Below are 22,197 nucleotides of genomic sequence, written 5' to 3'. Positions count from 1 at the left end.
CGGTTCTTGCCATAGGAGGCATTGCATTTCTCCCCCCCGTTCTCTTCGGCGGCAGAGAAAAAAAAGGCGTGTAATGTTTTGCATGCGTCTTTTTTGCTACATCTGCAGTTATGAATTGGGCCTATGAAGCACTGTGTAGGAGAGCCTCTTCCTTCTTCACTTGATCTCCTTCCCTTCCCAAGAACATTTTTCTCATCAAAGCCTGCAGATTGCAGACACGCCATAAGATATTTTTAATCATCCTCTGTCACGAAGTTTTCAAGGAGAAGGAACCTTCTTCGCGCGGAGGAAAGTCCCTTTATTCTCTCTCGTTTGAAATACCCGAGTAGTTCCTTTTAATTACAATAGCACTTTTTTTTCCTATGTTTTTTGTTCCTCCCTACTCTCCTCTGAAGGAGCTAACGTGTTTGCACAGTTTACAATAAGGGTTCCCCCCAGCCCCCGGGGTGCGTAACGCGCCTGATCTGACACAACGCAACTCGGCAAATAAATATTACAAGATTCAATAAGGGCGAGCTGTATTTGCAAGGCTGAGGCTAATTTAATCAATGATGGCAGGGGCTTTAAGACACGGCTCCTTTTTAAAGCGCGCAACGCCGGCTTCTTGTAAGGAACTGCAAAGCGAGCTAAACCTTTGAAAGGCTTTAAATGAAGCCTCCTCTGCCCAAGCTTTGGAAATTAAAATCCTCCAGAGCTGGTTTTTGTCCGGCGACGTCAGAAGAGACCCAAGCCGAACCAGCGACTCGCAGCGGACATACTGTGAGAGGCTGGGCTCAGCGCGGCGAGCATCGGGTGAAGTTTTCTGCAGAAGGCAGAAAATTGAGCGACCCCTCGTTTGAAGTAAGAAAAAGATCTGTGCTCCGTTATGTGTGCTAGGAAAAAAGAAATGCAGCGACGGTGATGGGAAGCCGACGCTGAGCGCGCGTGTTAAGAAAATGATGGAGACTGCTTGATCCGAAAGGGGAAAGGTGCCCGAAGAGGGGAGGACTGGAGCGTCCTCTGCTTTAGATTTTAGCAATTCAGCGCCTCGCCGTGCCCCCACTGCTTTCTGCGATCTCCTCCCTCTAAGGAGGGTCGCGATCCATCCGCTTGGAAATGCTGCCGTAGAAGATTACAGCGGTCCCGTCTGGCCTTCGAGTCTCTCCAACCTATGCATCCACACGATGGTTTTAAAAGGTGGGATTGTGCTGTTCTTCCCATCGTGTTTGAGTCACCGGTTGCGGGACTCACAGAAGATGGATCACTTTTAACCAGCGCCCGTGTCCCGCGAGCCGTGGCGTTTGCCGAATACACTTGAATAATCAAACCAGCACAACAATGGCACGGAAGTCATTGATTATTATTATTATTAGAGTATCGTTATCATTAGCACTGAAGGATGATGGCGGCGATGATGCTCATATTAATGATATCGCGACACCTATGCAGGGCGCTCTGTTCTTAGTTTTCACTGGTTTTTGGGGGGTTTTTTTACAAAAGAAAGGATCATTACAGATGGGGAAAGCAAAGAGTAATGACTTTCCCGAAGGGCAGCCAGGGTCAATGGAAAAGCCAGGAATAGAACAAGGGTCTCTTGATGATTTGCAGCTTGACGAACTCCATAAATGGTGTCCATTATTGCAGGTGGCCTTGGATTTGTTAACGCAGCCCAGAAAACGGATGCGGTTTTATGGAAAGGCCTTGAAGGAGATGGGTATAGGTTGCCGTGCCATGCCAGGATGGATCATGCCCCCCCAGAAAGGGTTTGCCTGTCATCTCGTTACTGACTGTCAAGTCGGAAGGACGTTACACGGCACCTCTGATGAGGCGGTGCTGGAAATGAGGGTCTGTCACATGAACTCATGCTGCAGATGAGATCATGAACATACACAGAGAGAGAGAGGAAGCATGAGAAAGAGGGGTGACAGATGTTTGAGCATGGTCTTAAGAGCCAAGGCTGTCTTGAAAGTCAAATCGCAGCTCTTTCACTCCACGCTCCTCTTGTTGTGGGAGAAACCACTTTGCCTCAGTTTCCCTCTCTCTAAAATGGAGATTATGACACTGCAGTGATACTCCTGAGTGTTTCTACCGTTGCACTTCGATGGTAGGTTTACAAGTTTCTTGCCCGTGTGCCCGAGGTGCTAACAGGGGCTCTCCTTTGGTTGAGCAAGGGGGTATATTTATACCGTTGGAAAAAGGGGGTGGGGGGTCCTAGTTCTGGTGCAAAAGTAAAGCTCCAAGTGACCTAGGCAGCCACACAGATGAAAATGCAAAAGCTTGGTTGTCATAAAACCCGCTTCACAGGAAACATATGTGGATTAATTAATTAATATGCTTGTGCATGACTCTGAAGGGTCGAGGAGGTTTGGTCCAAGCATCTTCCCCAACCCCTGCTCCAAACCAGGGAGGCTCCAAACCCCGGGTAGGAATCTGATTTCGTCTCCAGCTTGGGACATTGGGGTGTCAACGTGTCACCTTTTGGAGGCAGGGGTTGGCTGTTTAAAAGCCCTGCCCAGACAGTCAGACCCCCGGGTGGCTTGAGAGATGCGGTTCAACAATATATTCACCACGATGGGGGCCTTTGCCAAAGCCTCCTGGTCACAAAAGATTTCCCTGTGCAAGCTCAGCTGTCGGATGGCACAGAGGCCACTCTTGACAGCTTGTGAGCATATCAAACCCAAGACGGTCTAGTGGGGATTACTCTAAAACCACCTGGTTCAAAGGCCGTCTCCTTCTGTCCTCCCTCTGCAGCTCTGCTTCCTTCGGTCCTTTCAAGCCCAGGTGTCTGCTGGAGGAGACACCCCTGTCAGGTGTGCCCCAGATGAAAAGATCCTGGTCTGTCTAGGCAAAGTCAGGGCCATGGATGTGGTGACCATTTGGGGAGACGATTGTCTTCTGCATCACAAAGGAAAGAGTCTCATGTCTCACACCATTACAACTGTTGGACCCACTACCTGTAGACAAAGAGAAGCGTGGCCAGTGGACCTGCTTCCCCTAATCCAGCTGACCCATTGGAGGGCAGCCGCTTGTTGCTGCTCCCTGCCCGCGGATGGGAGAGGCCTGTGCTCTGATCCTTTTGGGAAAACCCAAATGCACGTTGCTGGGACTCAAATGCACGTCGCGCTTTGATGCTTCCAGGAGAACCCAAATGCACATTGCTGGGACTGTGCTCTCACACACCTAATGACATGCTGTCAGCGTGTCCATCAGTCTGCCTGATGGGGTATCGACAGCTGCCGCACGACCGTGCCTCCCGTCAACTCTAGCTGCCCTTCCTTCCTCGCTCTCGCTCTGCAATGCTGGCAGAAGCCCAAAGTGCTTCCCTTCATGTATGATTTCAGAAGCAGATTCTTTGCTCAGCCGGACGTAATTCATTCAAGGCTCTGGCTTAAGCATTTTGGAGAGGGCTGGGAGGGAAGGGGAGGGAGAAATATAAAAAAAGTCCTATTTTCATGTGTTTCATATTATCCTCGACAACAGCAAAACAGTACTGCTTCTTTCACACCCCATCTCGACACAGTGCTGTTCTGCCACGGGCAAACTTCACCATGCAATTATTTAAAAAATGCAGCTCCTCTTCATTTTTCAGGAGGGTGGGAAAAAAGGTGGTGGGGGGGGGGAAATGAACGGCTTTTGCTTGAAGAAAAGCAGGGCTGGATTTTCAGCTGGTGCAAATAGCCGAAATTCCCTGGAAGTCAATAGAGCTATGCTCATCTACAGCCACTGGGGATCTGGCTCTCAGATTTCAAAATTACGTTCTCATTGTTGTTGCCTGTGCTGCATATCAGTCCAAGAGGATCGGGCACTCCAACATGAACTGAGGTCCACCACAAACCTTGTTCTGCAAAGACAGGTCTCTACCGCAGTCACTCTGATGCCCTCAACTTGTGTAGACACTAGCTTTAAGCTAGTCTGGGTACCAATAGCCATTCAGCTGTGATATTTGGCATAGACTGAGTATTCAGGTAGCTTCTCATTTTGGAGCCCTGCATTGTTGCAGCTACACTGCTAGGAATATCTTCAGCTTAAAGCTGGGTCGGTCATGTCTACACAATGCGCGGTCTCAGTAGCATGTAGACCTGCCCCGAGCAGACTGCATGCTTCTCTGCCCTGTCATCTCTCAGAGCAGCACAGAGCAGCTTGTACATGCAAAAATAAAAATAAAAGCCATATCACAACAGTGCTCTCTCTAGGGAGAGGAGAAGAGAAAGAACCAACTCCATGTAATGAATGTTAATGCCATCACTCAGCACGCCAATGGAAAGCACTCAGGTCTCCGACTGGTGAGGAAACCATAAGGACCTGTATAGATCAATATGGTATTGTATAATATTTCACTCTTACACACCAGTTCTATTATGTCTCAACATATTTTGCATCTTTTTCCTCCTCCTTTCCTAAACAGAAGCCCCAACAGATTGAAGGCTTGGAAGGAAAAGAGAAAGAAAGACAGAAAGAGTGCTCCAAGGATCTTCCTAAAGTAGCTCCCACCATTATAGCACGCCAGAAGAGATTACTCTTGTTGAGGACATCTGCTCAGTAAGTACAGCTTTTACCAAACTCTAAAGATCTTCACCGGGAAGTGTTTAAAGAGGAGGCGTCTGTTGATGAGCTGGAGAAACACAGCACTGGCTCTTGCTGACCAGAGTTAAGGGGCAGGCAGCTTGCTGGCTTAAATCTGAAAATTAAAGTGACGCTATTTCCAATGTTATGTTAAAGGTGAAGTGTAAGAGTCACTATTATTGTGGGCAAATGTTCATCTCTCACTGCGAGAGAGTCATAGTTTGGGCCTTAATTAAGTTTCACTTGCAAGCACCATCTTTAAGGCCCAGTTTATTAGTGAATGTGCTGGAGGAAATTATGATCTTCGCTTGGAAGCTCAACAAATGTAAAAAGGAGTTGAAGTTCACCTAATAGATATGTTATATATTGGGGGGTTTTCCCATTGGCTTTCACCTGAATAATTAGAGCTGGTCCAATTACATGATTTTCTGGCAAAATACTCTGTTTTGTTGAAGTTAAAAAGTGTTGTTACACTCTGTGGGTTTTGACATAGCTTTGCTGGGAAGGGTTTTTCCTTTTGTCAGGGGCTCTCTGGTCACCTCTGCCCAAAGTGAGAAAAAAACCCCAGCTGAACACAAATTGAAAATGGCAGGTTTTGATTAAGAAATGGATATTTCCACACACGTGAGTTTTGTTTGAAAGGTGTCGTTTTTACACCAGCGCAGTAAGAAAAATTTGAAAACCTCAAGAGTTGACATGGACCAGCCTCGAGGTCTTTCTGAAAAGCCCCAATGATCAGGGTCGCCAAGGAGGTGCAGTTTTCATTCTGTGCTTCAAGTTCTTGGCACGAATCCCCCCAAATGACCTTTCTCGTGGCATCTTTGTGCATCCACTGCTGGGGCCAAATTGCAGGCTTCTGTGCACCAAATCAAATCCAAATGGCACTTCAAAACTTAGGGGTTGGTCAGTCACGTAAAGCCTTTGCTGACCATCTCATGGAGAGCTGAATTCCTGCAAGGTATGGTAGTCTCTCTCTGAAGGAGTCATGTATTCACGGTATGTGCATATCAGGTGCCTGCTCTGGAAGCCGCTTGCAGCATGGGGTCCTGCTGGGGAGACAGCCTGGTCTGAAGCCTGTTTAAATCACTGGAAAGGTGCTCATTAACCTCAATGGTCATTTGTTCATGCCACAAAATTGCCATTTTTACACGTGTCCCCCCCTTGCAGCTCAGGGACTGCTTGGCCTACCGGTAGCTCGCCCTCCCCTCCCCACTACCAGAGAGGCAGGCAAGGATCGGGCCCAGCCCTTGTGGACACGCCATGGAGGTTTACTTCGCCCTAAATTGAAGGGGAATTTTTAAAGACCCACCACTTCAATTTAGGGAGCATTAAACTGAAGTAAATCCTCGTGGTGTGTACAAATGCCCAATGGTATGTGGATGAAGCCAATAAGGATAAGGCAGGTCCCTGGCTAGTCTCTTCTTTCCGTCTTCCTGTCAACCCTGCCTGCTATTGTATATACTCCTATCAGCTCTTGGTAGACTGCTTTCAGGGGCAGGAGTATTGCCTGTGTGGTCTGGGGATAAGGGGGTTGCACTCTGTGAACTCTTTGGGCTGACGGGGCATGAGGCTGTTTCAGAATTTGCTTTGCAGCAAAAATGAACAGCCCAGTCTCTGCTACTGTCTGGGCCTTTTCCAGCCCTTTCTAGGGTGAAGTTTGTTACCTGTGGTTGATTTTATTTCCATGGTGCCATCAAGTGTCTAGGTGCTTTCACTTAGATTAGAGCAAAAGCTCTCCACTTTGCTTCTCTTTCCCACCAGTGTCAGTCATTAACGCCATCAGTCCTTGAGTTCTTGGCTGATGCTGCCAATGGATGAGGGCAAATTTGGTGACATGGACTCAGTCTGCTAGGAATTGACACCGTGACTATCGAGTCATTCCCCTGAAAGGCCAGGCCATCAAATTATAAAGATTTCTAATCACTAATGGCTTGAGCTAGATTCAAACCAATGACCTAGGGTGAAAGGCCCTGCATCACCTATTACCAAGCCCCCAGCTGACCTGGTTCCCTCTAATGGGCTGGCGTAATCTATAGAAGTTGTAACTCAATTGAAAATGCTGCTTGAAGTTCAGTTTGTCACATTCAACTCCTGCTTGGAAAAAGACCTTGCCTTTTTCCCTGCAGCAGGCTGCCTTCTTACAGTAATGCTGGATGAACAATTTACAGCAGGTTTTGGCATGAGGCCGTTCTGAACAAGACGCTGCCAATGTGATCCCCCCTGCTCTGGGCCGGCAGTGATGATCCCAGGCACTTTTCTGTAATATATGATTCTACCCCCTTGTCCATGCGTTCTCTCTCAGCGTGTGATTATATAGAGTCTTATATGTTCGTGTGATCTCTGCCCCCAGCGTCCCAGGGGCAGCTGCATTTTAGGATCAAAGTCATCTTTGTGTGCACATAGGGACTGTCGTGCCCAGGACTCAGGAAAAACGTGTATAGTTTTAAAGACTGCAGCATCTAAAATGTAAGCTCTCTGGGGTAAAGGGCTCTGTACTGCTCCTCCTCTGCTGACAGTCAGCAGATACGGTGGTGCCTTGGAAGTTATCCTCCTGCAGGAGGTGCAAGGAGTGATCCAGGATCAGAGTATTTTCTTAGTGTAATGTTAGGCTGAAAGATATGGGTGGTGGTCAGCAGGTGAGCCTCAGAGGGTGCGTCTACATATTCACGTTTACTGTGCAGTAACCGAAATTACTGTGCAGTGCAGGTGCGTGTCTACATGTGCACACCTGTACTGTGCAGTAAATATGGTGACTTATGCCAACTTAAGCATAAATTTGATACCTGCATCACGCAGATATCAAATTGACACCTGATTAGCTACTGTGCAGTAACGCACGTATAGACACCTTAGTGCACAGTAACACTGTGTGTATGGACTGACTTGGGACTAACTTTAGCTCCAAGTCAGTCCACACATAGCATTAATGCGCTTTAAAGCCTGCATGTGTAGACGCCTTACTGTGCAGTAACACTGTGTGTGTGGATCGACTTGGGACTAACTTTAATCCCGAGTCAGTCCACACATAGCATTAATGCGCTTTAATGCCTGCATGTGTAGATGCCAGCCTATTCCTGCTTACCGTGTAGTAAATTTAAGCTGGCATAAATGCACATGTAGACACACCCAGGGAGGTCCTCATTGGTTTTTAAGCCAACTCTCCCTACTATCGTCACAACCCCCCTTTTTATTCAGGTTTTAGTATTGTAAACCCAGAATGGCCGACTCAGATGGCAATATAACACAGAGCCTGCGAACAACTTGAATTTGGGCTGGAACCTACCAACTTTGCAGAGAGGATGCAAACTACATCACTCAAGCACTGCTAGTCCTCCAGTTACCTTCCCACCTTTCCCCTGAAGGTTGCATAGATTTTCCCTACTCGGAAAGCATCTTAGAGCACCTCAGCACAAAGCAGCATGGGATATGCATTTACTTATCCTGTATTGACCGTTCCTTGAATGGTGAAGGTTGCAGTCGACACAGAGTCCCCTCTTTCAGGAAGCAAAACCTTTTGCTGCTTGCCAGCCAGCTGAGGTACAAACCCAGGCCTGATCCTTCGGTCTTTCCCCCTATGCTAAGTGAGTACAGCCATCCCTTGTGCGTGTAGGAGGAGGGGTATGCAGGCCAGGACTTAGCCTCTGCTCAGGGCCTGCATGAGGTTAAAGCCAGCTCCCGCTGCAAGCTCTCTTCTCTGAAATAATCAGATCTGCTGGCACGTCAGCATGCCATACTCCTGCCTCATCTGATGCAAGCAAGATGCGGTGTTTATGCATTATTTGGCTTAACAGAAATAAAATCATCGCAGCAGCCCCCTGCCAGGGGATTAATATTCCTGGGACCAGTTAGGGTTTCCCCCCACCCTGGGCATTTAGCTGCAGGACAGCATTATCCTGTGACCGCACTCTCTTCTGCTGGATGTCATCCCATAAATGAGCTCTTCCCCATGACTTGGGAGATTCATAACCATCTATCCAGTCCCTATCACACTATTACCTGAGGACCTATTATCTGAGCCCTATGAGATATGGCAGTTTTGCCTTGATGACTTGCCCAAGGGCACACAAGAAGTCTCTGGGAGAATAGAGAATTGAATCTCAGTTTCCTGATTCACAGACAAAACCCCCTAACCACTAGACCACCCTTCCTCTTCCACTAGCCCTTCCTGCAGGTATCTGGTGCTCCTCGTGACGCCACGTGGGGACAGCGATCTCGCCGGACCCTCGGATACCTGGTTCAAGTCCTGCTGCCCATCCTTTTGGGAAGACGAGTTGCCCCAACTGGTAGGAAGCTGCTGTGCCTTCCCAGTTCAGTGGGGATCCTGCTTCACGTGTGATTCATATCCTGGATTTCCATTGAAACCATGCATTTGCTGGGAGGCCTCTCACAGTAGCTGAGCTGTAATTGCAGATCCTGCTCTGCTCAGGGAGACGGCGACATCCCACTCTCACCCGGGTTAATTTTCTGCTCCTTTCCATTGGCCTTTCCTGTTTGCTCGCGCCGACTCTCCTGCCTTTTGCTTCTCTAATCAGATTTAGATAATAACCCCACTCAGCGAAATCAGTGCAGAATTGCTGCTTGCCTCGTTGACCGATTCACATCCTCGAGATCCATTCAGCGACAGGAGGCGGTCGCTCGGAGACCTCATTGCTATCGGGAAGGGGCAAGCTCCTGGCGTAGTCTCCCCTCCCTCCCACGCCGATGCAGACAAGGTTGGCACTTGAGTTTCTCGGGGCTGTGTTGCTCCTGTGAAATGGTTTCACTCTGCACAGCATAAAAGGATCTCAGAGAGGGCTCGTATACCGGCGTCCTCTATTTATCACAGAACAGGTACCACCGAGGCAGTAGGATCTGCCTTGCCGGCGGGAATGGATCAGGTATCACATCTAGAGGGCAGAGGGAGGTTGGATGTCTTCGGCCCATTCACTCCTTTCAAATGGGACGGTCAACAAGAGGATCAGCTACAGCGACCGTTTAAGTGACGTGTTTGCGTGCTGGGGACTTGGCTGAGCCCCACCAGACTCACTGCACCTTTCATTCAGGACTTTCATTGTAAAGGGCAAGTGAGCACAGGATCCTTCTTCATGGCCCATCGCGCTACCAGAGTGCCAGGCCTGCGACTCGCTCCCTCCTTTGATGTCCTTGGAGCAGGGACTGGAGGCTGTGGATTAGGGCTGCCCTAACATACAGTCTGCTTCACATACCTCCTCTCCCCACGGGCAGTGTACTCTGCTCTGCCTGCAAAACCCACTCCCGCACTGGTGGATGGGAGCAGGGCTCATGTTAGACCCCTCTCCGAGCCAAGTGGATCCCCTGCACAGGGTTTGTTCCCGAGGGGGATTTTCCATCCTCTTCCAGACCCCTTTATGCAGCCAGAGTGGAGCAACGGGGCCTTAATACACAGCTCTGTGGTCCGTCACGTAATAGAGGGGCCATATCCTCAGCTGGCATAAATAATCCTTGCTCCATTGGGACTTTGCTGCTTTACACCATCTCTTGTGCAGGTCTCTTGCTCCTCCCTCTGGTCTGCTGTGCCTGGCTGACACGGGCAGTTTCTGCACAGACGCCCACCTATTCCCCCGTCCTCAGCAGCCGCTCGGCGTGGCCCTGACATTACCGCACTCTGGAGTTAAGTGAATATTCAGCCCTGGGGACCTACATGCAGAGCTGAGAGATTAAAAGCCCCAATCAGCGTCTTTTTAACTACTCTTTTAATAACTCCTGTGATCACGGTGACCCAGCAATAAGGTATTTCCTTTCCCTTCCCCCGGCCTCCATTCCCTCCCCCCACTCCCTTCTTTCTTCCAATGCCCTACGCGCACTGTTGATATATTATTATTGATCTTTTTTTATTTAAAGCTCATCCCTGCCATTCACTTGTGAGTAATAACCAGGGCTCTTTGTTCAAGAGCACAATAGACTGTCCCTTGACAGCTCCAGGTGGGAGGTGGGGAGTTGCTTTGAAAGGTTAATGTCTCTGTTAGAGAAAGAATAGCTCTGAAGCTGTCTGCTGTCACTTTGGGGAGCTTTTAAACCATTACTTGGGTTCTTCAACTATTAACTGGTCCCCAAATGAAATACACTTGACTCTTCCCCCCCCACAACCGCTGTTTAAATATTTGGACACCTAAATTGAGTCAACTCAGAAGATCGCCTCCCTCGTGGCCTAGGAGAGATGGAGGTTTCTATATTCTGTTACCAGTCATAATCATTGACCGTCTCTCCCACCCCAACGCCCCCCCTACCTCCCATAGCTCCAAGACAGGGAAAGGGGGGGCGGCACGCTCGCCCCTCTCTGAGCAGATCACTATCAGGTTCCTTTTTAAGCATGAGGCAGTGTCTACACTGGGATTTTTATCCGTCAGAGTATCTATTTCTACTCTAGGTCTTGATATCTGAGCAGCCCGCGATGCACTTAGCTTCCCAGCAACCCCATTAGGTAGGGCAGTGTTAGTATCCCCCATTGTACTAATGGGGAACTGAGATGCCGAGAGACCAAATTCCAGACCCCCGGAGGTATTCTGGGCCCCTGACTCCCCAGATCAATGCCTGAATACCTCGAAGGATCTGGGTCTAAGTGACTTGCTCAAGGTCAAACAGGGAGTCCGTAGCCGGCCAGGTCTTCCGAGTCCAGGTCTTGCAGGATCCTTAAAGAAAAGATGTGGTTGAAACCCAACATAGAGTTAAATCTTGAGTTCCCAGAACGCCAAGGTGTATAGGAATGCAAAAATCTAAAATGCTGGGTTCAGAAATGATACCTTTTATTAGACCAGCTGAGCAATTGCAAAAATAATGATCTTTTTTCTGCAAGCTTTCGGGCTCATACGCCCTTCATCAGGCGCGGGGAAAGTTCAAGATGGTAAAAAGTCCCCGTATGTAGGAAATAAACTTCATTTTTGCACCGAGGAAGCAGAAACTAGAAATCTGTCCCTCTGGGGCCATCCACTCATGGACCCAGACACTCTCACGGCCCCAGAGGGACAGATTTCCAGCTTCTGCTTCCTCGGTGCAAAAATGAAGTTTATTTCCTACATACGGGGACTTTTTACCATCTTGTACTTTCCCTGTGCCTGAAGAAGGGTATGTGAGCCCGAAAGCTTGCAGAAAAAGATCACTTTTTTTTGCAATTGCTCAGTTGGTCTAATAAAAGGTATCATTTCTGAACCAAGCGTTTTAGATTTTTGCATGTCTTTTTGTCTCAGACCAACACGGCTACCAAATACACGCCTGAAAGGTGTATAGCATCCTTTCAGCTTCTCCAGCAGCAGCAACTCCCCTCTGCCCCCTTGGAGAAGCTACATTTGGGACAGGCTTCTCTGTTTGGGGGTTTTTCTCTTTGATGCCTGGAGAGAAATTCTCTAGGAGACGAGGATGGTGTCTGGGGAGCACCAGGTTATTTGCTGTGCATTTGTCTGGTGCTCAAAATTCCTGGAGCAATAAGGACACGTCAGGGCTTGTTACCTCTGAAAAGAGCCTGGAAGGTGCATCGGAGGCTGATCACGGTGCAGAAACAAGGGGGTTGTGCCCTAACACGGCAACAAGAAACAGAGCCCTCCCCGCAAAACCAGCCCATTCTCCAGTTCCCCAGCAAAACTCAATGAGCTGCTAACGAGTTTGCTTCCAAATGGCCACATGTATTTGTGCTGTTTTCTTGAATGAGTTGAATTCTAATTCAGGCGTCTTCAGGGGATGGCAGACAGCTGCTTTAATGAGTTAACAGTAGGGTTTAAAATAACCAGCATCTGTTCTCCCTGTGATCAGGGGCTCTTCTAGCACAACACTGGTTTCGAACTTGCGTTGCTGCCCTTTGACAGCCCCCGTGCTCATCCGCAGCTGTAGAAGGGCTGAACCTGTCTAGACTGCCTTCCCGTGATGCATCCGCGGGCGAGATTCACTGCATCCAAGGATCTTTGCAGGATGGAGGAGCTGTCTTGTGTTTCCCTCTGCAGTTCAGACTTACTTGAAATATTCCCAGGGCAACCCAAATGACAGTCTGTCAAGGACTCACAGGGAGGATGTATTTTCCCTCTCCATCTCAACGTCTGTGCACAGTCATCCAAGTTTTGGTTGTAGCCATGTTAGTCTAAGGACACAGGCAGGCAAGGTTCTTTGGGGAAAATATGTTCTTTTTTATTAGACCAACTAAATAGTTGGAAAAAAGTGTTCTTTGCAAGCTTTTGGGCACAAACACCCTTCTTCAGGCAGAGGGCCTGAAGAAGGGTGTTTGGCCCCAAAAGCTTGCAAAGAACATTTTTTCCCAATTATGAGTTGCTTTTGAAAATTGGACTGTTAAAAATTCAAACCAAAATGCAATTGGACGGTTAAAAATGCAAACCATGCAAAAGCAACTGTTCTTCACTTTTGAACAGTCTCCCTCTGCCTGAAAAAGGGTGTTTGTCCCCAAAAGCTTGCAAAGAACAATTTTTCCAACTATTTAGCCCCTCATCCAAGTGTAAGGGATGGGATGGGAGGAACTGGTGCTGAAAAGGATCCGTGCTGTGCACCTGCCAAGGGAAGGACCCCTGGCATGCCCGGCCTTTTAATGGGGGGATGCATTGGGAGGAGTGATAATGGACATGGCAGGGGTGGAAGTATCCTAGGGACAGGCTGTGGCGTGCAAGGCGCTGCTGAGCCCAGGGAGACCCTGTGTGGTGGCTCTAGGCAGCATAGGCTGTCTTGGGCTGTCCGGGAGCCCCACAAATATCATCTGTGTCCATCAGCATCAGTGGAAAGTCCTCACTCTCTACCGCCCCACCTTACGTTTTCTCAAACAGCATGTGGCAAATGGTTCTTAATATATGATTCAAACCCTTATTTAGCTAAATGTATTGCACCTGCGTGTGCTGGATGTGGGCATCTCAAGTCACTACATGGGCCCAGTGTGGGAAGAAAGGGGCAATATGCTCGGTACGGTTCCATTAAAACTATTTAGGGCATTCTCTAAAAAGAGGTGAGTAGGAGCTGTGGCGTGGGTGGCAATTTTTAAAGGCACTCAATGTGACCTAGTACTGCTCCAGCTGAAGCCCAACAGGAATCCCAGTACTGTGCTGGGACTGGGGGAAATGTTGTCAGTAAATGGTAAATTTGCTAAAAACTCTGGGGTTTGAGGGGTCGGGGGAGCGAGGAGGGGACAGGAACTGCCCGTGAATCTTCTTCAAAGTGAGTGACAAGCTTCCTCCAAAAGAGGGGAACACCGAAACGTCCCAATGTCGCATTGTTATGTTTTGGAAATGAACCTTGAATTTTCATTTCCAAACAGTGTTTTCATTTTTTTAAATTGACCGAAATTAAAAATAACCAAAATTAAAAAAAAGAAAACAGAAGGAGAAAAAAGGAAAATACAGTGTTTAGTTTTAGAGCAAAGGTCATGTTTCAGGCTTACCAGAAATGACACTTTTCAATTTTTCTTGTTTCACTGGAATAAAACACATTTGGGCAAATGGAAAGAAGTCCTTTAACAGTTTTGGTTTTTTTGTTTGGACCAATGCATGTGAAAAAAATCATTATTCTTACACATCTGTGTTGACTTCAATGGGAGCAGAGCAATTGCTTTTGAAAATCCCTGCCCTTTGCTTCCAAGCAATGATACTCAGATTGTGATCTTAATGGCTTTTGTAGAATGATGGGATACAGATTGGGGGTTCAGCTTCATAATTAGACTCACAGTTGTTCTGTAATATGAATATTTTAAATAACAAACCAGGCCAGCCTGGGCTTCCTGTTGTATAGGGTTGGGATACATCTATGGAAAATGTCTTTTTCAGAGGGGAAATTTTCAGACCCAAGTGTAAGACCCTCCTCTTCACCTGGGCTTTTTGCCCAACAGCTCATAGACAAATTCATTCCCAAGGCTTAGAGTTTGATAGTGAAAAAAGAACAGAGAGAGCATCGTTATGGGTTAAGTAAAGGGAGGTGGTCAGGTAAGAGATTTGCAAGTAGCTGGATGGATGGATGGATGGATGGATGGATGGAAAGGGGGGGATTGATGGATGGATGGATGGAAAGGTGGGGATGAATGGATGGATGGAAGGAAAGGGTGTATGTGGATGGATGGATGGATGGATGAATGGATGGATGGATAGAAAGGTGGGGATGGATGGATGGATGGAAAGGGTGTATGTGGATGGATGGATGCATGGATGGAAAGGTGGGGGTGTGGATGGATGGATGGAAGGAAAGGGTGTATGTGGATGGATGGATGGATGGATGGATGGATGGATGGATGGATAGAAAGGTGGGGATGGATGGATGGATGGATGGAAAGGGTGTATGTGGATGCATGGATGCATGGATGGAAAGGTGGGGGTGTGGATGGATGGATGGATGGATGGATGGGTGGGCGATATCTCTGGGGAAACCCCAGAAATCCCCTGGCTAGCAAATCCCTCTCACCTCTATCCATTTAAGTGTTTTGCTCAAATGTTGGCAGGAGGCTGAACGAGGATGCCCCCGCAACAGGCAAAAGCGAGTCCTCTTTTGAACCATTAGCATTGTAGGTATTGGTTATTGGGGTCTAACATAACACTTGATTAGGAGGGCACTGGCTGGAAGGATGAAAGATCAATAAAATATATTGCTAGCAATAGGATTATCACTGATTCCGCTTGTAAAGGGATTGGGTGGGACTCGGTCTTCTTCATCTACCTCACTGCATCTCTACTTCACATCCCATCTTTTCTGTCTTAATAATCCTCAACCCTTTTCATCAGTAAATCTGAAAGCACTTTACAGAGCAGGCTGGTATTATTGTCACACTGAGAGGTGAGGGGACTTGTCCAGCATGACCCAGTAGACTAGGGGCAGGGCTGGGAACAGGACGCAGATCTTCTGAGAGCCAGGCTAGCGCTTTATGTGTTAAGATAATACTGCCTCCTTATAGCATTAGCTCCTCCAGACGGGGACTTTTTTCTTTATTATGTGTATGTACAGCACCTAGCACCCTGGTCCGGGTTAGGCCTTCTAGGTAGGACCACAACAAAACAAGGTGAATGATTTCCAGCTCATAGAAAGTAACTCCAGTCCATGAGATCGTGGTCTGGATTTGAGTTATAATTTCTTTGTATAATTTGGATTTTTGTCTTAGGTAAAAGTGAATTGGTGATCCTTCTAGTAGAATAAAACCAGGCCTATTTTTAGAGATGGGTGATTGCTGGCAAAAAAAAAACCCAACACACCCTATTGCTTTGTCTGGGGTGATCCAGTGGCTCCACTAGGATTATAATCCTCAAGCCCTGGTAGCCAGGCCTTTGAGCTAACTGCTACCTCCTGCTCCCTTCCACACATCTCTTTATCGGTTTTTAGAATGCACCCAGCACAACTGTGTCTGCACAAAATTAATTAACGCTGGGCAGGCAGAATGCAATTAGCCGTGCTGGAACCTGGCCAAGACATGAGGGTTAACATCCCTCACTCTTGCAAAGAGGGACCTGGGAGCTCTGATGGGCAGGACCTTGCTTTGACTTTACAATCGCAAGCACAGGAGGCTCTGACCCTGGCATGTCCTTCTCTGAGCACCCCCAACCCCACCGGGTCAGAGATCAGGAGACGCCACCGTCTCTGATCCCTGGCTCACCTCCTCCGAGATACAGAGCCTCATTCTCCACGACATTCCCGTCATTATTTGCCAGCCCATCAGAGGGGGTGAGGGAGGCACAGTTGGCAGGCGGCTGCACCACATTTGGCTAAATCCTCACCAGAAGCAATCAAGCAAGGGGGCAATGATGGCATTTCAAGGACTGAGCGGGAGGATTTTATTTATTGCTGCCACTCACTGAGAAAATAGACTCAGGAGGAGATCCCTGAGCTGCTGCTGCTGGAGGAGATGGGCAGCTTCTGTTAAATAGAGCATCGCCTGACAGAACCGTGATTTAGCTGTGGCTATTTAAAGGGGCTCAGAGGCAGCTGATGCCGAGCATCTGCAGGCGAAAGAGCCAGCTTCAACATTCATCTACTTAAAAAAAAAAAAATTATATATATATATAATCTCAACCCATGCACACACAGTGGGGACACGTGAGATTGGAGCTGAGGAGGGTAAGCTGGAGTTGGAGCAATGGGGTCTCCATCAGCAGGTGTATTATATGAGCCTCCCCGTCAGGCACCACATCCCTGTACCATCCTCGGAAAAACTAGCCCTCGCCTCTGGATCGCCTCCACTGTGGCTGATTGCTGGGCCGTGTAATGTATCACCTGCTCTTTTAAAACTTTTTTTTTTTTATCCCATTTTTAGTCCTCCCTGTCCATCTGCTGCTCCCGCCTTGCATGACAGCCTCGTAGTCGAGCCCCGCGGGCCGTGCGCCATTACCTGAGCCCTTTTGGTGCATTCAGAAGGAAGATTAAAGCCCAGATGTCTTGGAATAATAAACAGGACTATAAATTTACATGGAGCCTCGCGGTATTTACAAACTTGTAATCCAGCACCTGGCAGGAAACCACACCATGTGCTGCTAAGTGGAACGTTTCCCCCCTCCTATGGTGACCTGTCCATTCAGCAGAGATTTGGAGGTGAGCTTATGCAACAGCTCAGGTTGCTTCACCTTAATTCCCAATTGGTGTCAACACTCTGCTCCATGCACGGAAAAATAACACCCCCCCATGAGTCTGGAACTGGCACCAACGAGTAACTCAAATCATCTTCCTCCCCCTAATTCCCCTGCCTAGCATTCACGTAGCCTGTTCCACGCAGTCACGCTACAAGCATGGCCAGGAGGTGTAAGGCTTGGATTGGAGCTCGCGGCGGCTGCCCGCTTGGCATTGTTCCGGGTCAAAATAAGTGCATATAGGGCATGTGTGCACGTTATGTATTGTGAACATACACGTTACAAAACGGGGTGAAAAATCGCCGTTCCGCTAGGTTAGCTGCGTGGGCAAATACACCTTCCCAATTTTTTTTTCCGTGGGAGATTTTGCTATCGTGCAATATTGCACCTGCAGGGAGAAAGGCAGGCGAATGGGTTGAAGGGATAAGGTAGGGTCACCGGGTTGGATTTTCAAAGGCATTTAGAAGTTGCCTAACTTAGCTCCCGCCGATATCAAGGGAGATGCTCCTATTGACTTTAATGAGGGCTGAATTAAGCCAAAGCAGAGTGCCTTTGAAAAGCCTACCTATTGTGTGCATGCGATGTCTGCTGTTACTGGGACTCTGGAAATTGAACTGGACAGCTCCAGAGCTAAAAGCAGAAGCAGCCGCCGCACGAGCTAAAAAAGACGAGGCTTACAAGTGGAGAGATGTAACAGGCTTCTCTATGGATTGAGCGTGGAGAGGAAAACACCGCTCAGCAACAGGTTGTGGACTTGCTTCAGACAGAGGAGGCTTGTCCCAAGAAGCCCACATCCATTTGAACCCTGATCAAGGCCTCACTTAATGGGGCAGCTGCGATGTTGGCCAAGCCCCCTCCCCAGGAACTGAATTGGGAGCTCAGAGCACGCGCTCGCTGGCGAGGAGCTGGAACGCGCTCAAATCCTCTGCGCCTTGGTCAGAGGTACCTGTCACGTCTAACACAACAGCTGGCCACATCTGCTATTCTCTTGGTTTTGCTTCCACCTTTGAATGCAGTTTGGCCGAGAGGTAGACGCTCAGACAGCTCGCTGCTTTGTTGCGGGGGACCTGGAGTCGGAAATAAGCCCTGATCTCTCTCTCTCTCTCTGTCTCTCCGGTGTTACAAGGGCTCTGCTCCTAGCCGTGGTCTTTGGAAGTCCTCCTTGGCTGCTGTGGGAATTGTTTTCCCTTCTCGGTGGAGGCTTTGCGGCAGGTCGGCTGTCAGCAGCAGAGCGGCTCCTGCTAGCCATCCGAAATAAAAGGAGGAGGATTTTTCCAGACCTGTCAGGGTTCATTTTGATCAGGGTATTTTTTTTAAAGCACGGCACCTGTCCCTTTTAACCTTGAGAGGCACCCATTACTTCTCGAGGTCACCGTGCATTTCCCCCTTGCTCCTGTGGAAAGCTTTGCCCTGATGTGATGGCTCCCATGTAAATGTGTCAGTTCTTGTGCTCATTGCTCACCTGTGAATCCAATGAGGATTTCACATTTGTGCCTCTCATTGATTTTTATATTAGCCTCTCGTGAGGATCTGACATCTGTGTCTAAAGAAGCTTTCACATTAGCGCTTCATATTCAGCTTTTCAGCGGGATTTTGTGAGTATGCTCACCAGGGTTGCACTAGCTTTTCAACGTGCGCTTTGTCCTCATACGACTTGCCCTTTTTGGATCAGAAATGCTGTGAAAAAGGCTGACCCAAAGCTCGGTCTCCACTTTTCTGCCCTTCCTCGCTAGCGGCAAACTGGCCTGCATGAGAGTACATCTCATAGTGCCAAGCTCGGAGCCTCTGGCCGCCTGGGACCTGCAGCACAGTCTGTCTTACAACGATGTAATTGTCTCGTAGAATAGCTTCCACGTTACTGGGAACCCCCTGGCACTGGCGCTGCGGTTTGCTTGTCATCCTCCACAGCCCCGAAAGGGTAGTTGAAAGGTTTAAGGATCAAGATTGAAGCACTTCAGTCCAAATTCCACTCGCACTTACATCAGCGAATCCTTTGATTTCAGTGCTGGACTAACCAGGAATCTTGTCTGATTCTTAAATCACAGGGTCTTCGGGGCAGCTGTTTGTACAGCTCCTACCACAGTGGTACTGATGTCTTTGGGAGCTCTTATGATACCGTAACTCTAATACTAACAGGACACGTCTACACATGCATTAAGGGCACCTAATGTTAATGCACATTAGTTTAATGCGCATTAAGCAGGTTTAGGCAGGCGTCGTGCAGGCATTAAAGCGCATTAACGCTGTGTGTGGACTGACTTGGGACTCAAGTTAGACCCAAGTCAGTCCACACACACAGCGTTAACGCACTTTAACGTGTCTACATGTTTGTTAATGCGCTTTAACTATTCACTTATAATGCGCTTTAACTATGCTATTCCAATAGCATAAATGCACCATTTTTAAAGTGCATTAAGGGCATGCATGTGTAGATGCGTGCCCTAATGTGCCTTAAATTTAGGCTAATGTGCCTTAAAACATGATCATGTAGACGCACCTCTAGAGGAAAATTAAGCAGCATTTGCATTCATTTCTGGCAGGCCTAAATTTCTGCCTCGTTCAAAACTGCAGGAAGTAAAACTCTGCATTTTATTCTTCTGTGTGAGATAAATGGAGATGTTGCAGCGAATGAGCTTTTCAGAAACAAATGGATCAGAAGGAATCTTAAAACCAATGTTTCATCGGCTCTTGTTGGTTATTAAAGATCCTACTGCACTGCTGTTATGATGTAGAGCAGTCTCCAGGCTTCCCTAAATCAAGCCAGCAGCAGTGTCTGCTTTCAATGGTAAACTGAATGTAAATAGGATTATATCCTGATGTTAAACTGGTCCTTTTGCAGGCAGTGTTCCCATCAGAAATGTAAAAGGGTTATGATTCTTCTTCTTCACTGAGTTATCTGGGTCAAAAAGTCTGATTCTGGCACTTTAGATCCATTTGTACCTATCAAAGAGCATGTCTACACGTGCATTTACGCCAGCTTAAATTTACTGTGCAGTAATTACTGCGCAGTAAATGGGTATAGGCAGGCATCTACACATGCAGGCGTTAAAGCACATTAATGCTGTGCAGAATGACTTGGGACTAAAGTTAGTCCCAAGTCAGTCCACACACACAGTGTGCGTCTACACATGCGTTACTGCGCAGTAACTAATCAGGCGTAAATTTGATACCTGCATGATGCTCAAATTTGTGCTCAAGTTGGCGTGAGTCACTGTGCACATGTAGAGACACACTCGCACCGCGCAGTAGTTTCGGTTACTGTGCAGTAAATGTGCACATGTAGACGTGCCCGAGGAATATCAGGCTCCTCTAAATGATGCCAGTGATGGATTTCATCAGAGATTTTTCTCTACCCTGAGAGGATCCGTTAATAATAATTGCAGCTGAATAAATCATTCGTAAAATACCATCTATTAGACAATGATTTTGTCTTTGTCTGTTATTAGATTATCTTTTTTTTTCAAGTAGATCGTTACATTTCCCAAGTTTTGCACGTGGCTTGAAGTAATACAGGAATGAGCTCCGTGAATAATTTGTACAGTGTCCAGAAACTGCCTCCCTCCGTGGGGAAGACATGAGGACCCACGCGTCCTGACTCCCGGCACCGTGTTGTAACCGCACAATCTGGATTTGCTGTTGTTGTTCTAATAAAGTTCCTTGCTTGACGTTGGGAGGAGGCAACTCTGATTCTCTTAACTACACAGAAAACCTCAGGGATTGTTCTTGTGCTTTCTTATAGATCAATATTTCATCGAAAGCAGCTTGCTTGTTATTATTTTTTTATTTATAGGCTTTTCCCGTGGCCTTCATCACCGTAGTACCGCATGGATGTGAATGAACTGATCCTTGCGATCATCCCTGCGTGCCGGGGTGCTTTTATTGTTTCCCAGGGAAATCAAGGCTCCGGGGTGAAATTCAGACCCGTGCCTGGGGCTGGCACAATACACATCTTAAGTGAAGGATATGTCTTCTGGGATCAGCTTTCACTGGAGAGCCTGATTCTGGGTCCTGCGTCGTGCTCCAGTAACATAGCTGGGAACATCATCCTGAAGCCACTGCCAGTGGGCTAGCGCAGGGCAGCTGTCAGTACAAAATGACACACTCTCCGGAATGCCCCGAATTTTGGGGTCATGTCCTAATGTCCCCGAAGAATCCCCATAATGGGGCTTTTGCCCCAAATTGAAAACTTTGGGCCCAGATCAGCTGTCAAGCATTCCTAGCGCGCCAGAGAGCATCCTGCTGCTTCTGCTGAGAGGACACGGCATGATGCTGCCTGGGACTGTGCAAGCCTGGCTCCTCTGCTTCCAGCCTGGCTACCTATCGAAGTAGAAGCAATATAGCCACATTCACATGGCACTGTGCCCACGTACCTCTCAGCAGAGCTAATATGCCATCCTGCGGCACTGCACTGATGCAGCTGCGTTCGCCAGCGCTGAGAGCGGTCCAGAAGCCTGCCAGCTACCCGGGTCCGTGTCCCAGAATTTGCTGCTGAAAGTCGTTGCTTATGTAAAGGGCTGCGTGTTGCTTCCCTCTCCCCCCAAGCACGGGAGGCAGGTCTGGGACCAGAAGGGGTGGGCTGAGGACAGTGGATGACGGTGCCCGGTGCTTGAGGGAGTCTGGGTTGCATCTCTCACAACCTGGGGCAGGCTGCTGGAAGTCAGAACAAGTGGGGGATGCTCTGATTTGCATCGGGGACTGTTTTAGCAGCGTGTCTGAAGTCGGCGGGTGCAAATCGGCCCCAACCACGCATTGAACTCTGCCCTCTTGGAATCCTAATCCAGGACCTCAGTCCCGTGCCTGTGTCCTGGAAAGACTTAGGGATGCTGATCCATGTTGGGTGAGGGATCCCGGGACTAAGCACTGTTGTGTTCCTCCCTCTCCCATTTATCACCCAAGATCAAGGGGCATGCTATGAAAACCCAGTATGCTATCTGATCCCAGAGTAATTTTTTTTATGTTCTGTTCTCCACCAACAAGACACAAGATTAATTACAGCCATAAAAACGTTAGGCGCTTTCTAAATATTTTATGTGTATAAGCACACACAATATGCAGTTTTATTTTTTACATTTCCATAAAGGACATTTTTGTTTGCAATAACCAGGGAACTGACAGG

General features: G+C 48.0%; 1 long non-coding RNA gene across 1 annotated transcript in view; it reads left to right on the top strand.

Annotated features, from left to right (window-relative positions):
* The window catches only part of LOC102367747, a 115,025-nt gene extending 110,513 nt beyond the window's left edge, over positions 1-4,512 (top strand). Inside the window, exon 5 of the long non-coding RNA XR_323105.1 lies at positions 4,385-4,512. This is a non-coding gene — a long non-coding RNA (uncharacterized LOC102367747). The remainder of the gene's footprint in view (positions 1-4,384) is intronic.
* Positions 4,513-22,197: the final 17,685 nt, after the last annotated feature.

This window comes from Alligator sinensis, unplaced genomic scaffold (assembly GCF_000455745.1).
Source record: "Alligator sinensis unplaced genomic scaffold, ASM45574v1 scaffold1295_1, whole genome shotgun sequence".
NCBI lineage: Eukaryota > Metazoa > Chordata > Crocodylia > Alligatoridae > Alligator > Alligator sinensis.
Note: the sequence above shows the minus strand (reverse complement) of the source record. Positions and strands in the feature narration are given on the sequence as shown.